Source organism: Nestor notabilis, unplaced genomic scaffold (assembly GCF_000696875.1).
Source record: "Nestor notabilis isolate BGI_N333 unplaced genomic scaffold, ASM69687v1 scaffold18827, whole genome shotgun sequence".
NCBI lineage: Eukaryota > Metazoa > Chordata > Aves > Psittaciformes > Psittacidae > Nestor > Nestor notabilis.
Window position 1 is genome coordinate 1 of NW_009935324.1, and position 267 is coordinate 267.

The following is a 267-nucleotide window of genomic DNA, read 5'->3' on the forward strand; positions in this document are numbered from 1 at the left end:
ATAGTCATTAATTAGTCAGGACGAGGTTAATGAAGGCGTGAGCCCGGCCCGGGGCAGCCAGGCCCGGGGCAGCCAAGATGCCGGCCGCGCTGTGCAGTGCGCAGCAGCAGAGGAGGAGGAGGGTGGCCCCAGCGCAGCCGGAGCCATCCCGCTGGATCAGGGACAGGGAATGGGCTTTAAGCACAGCGCCTTCATCCCAGTGCCTCCGAAAAGGGGCTGATGTGGAATCTGGTGCTGGAATGGCTGCGTTGGCACCCCGTTCTGGAC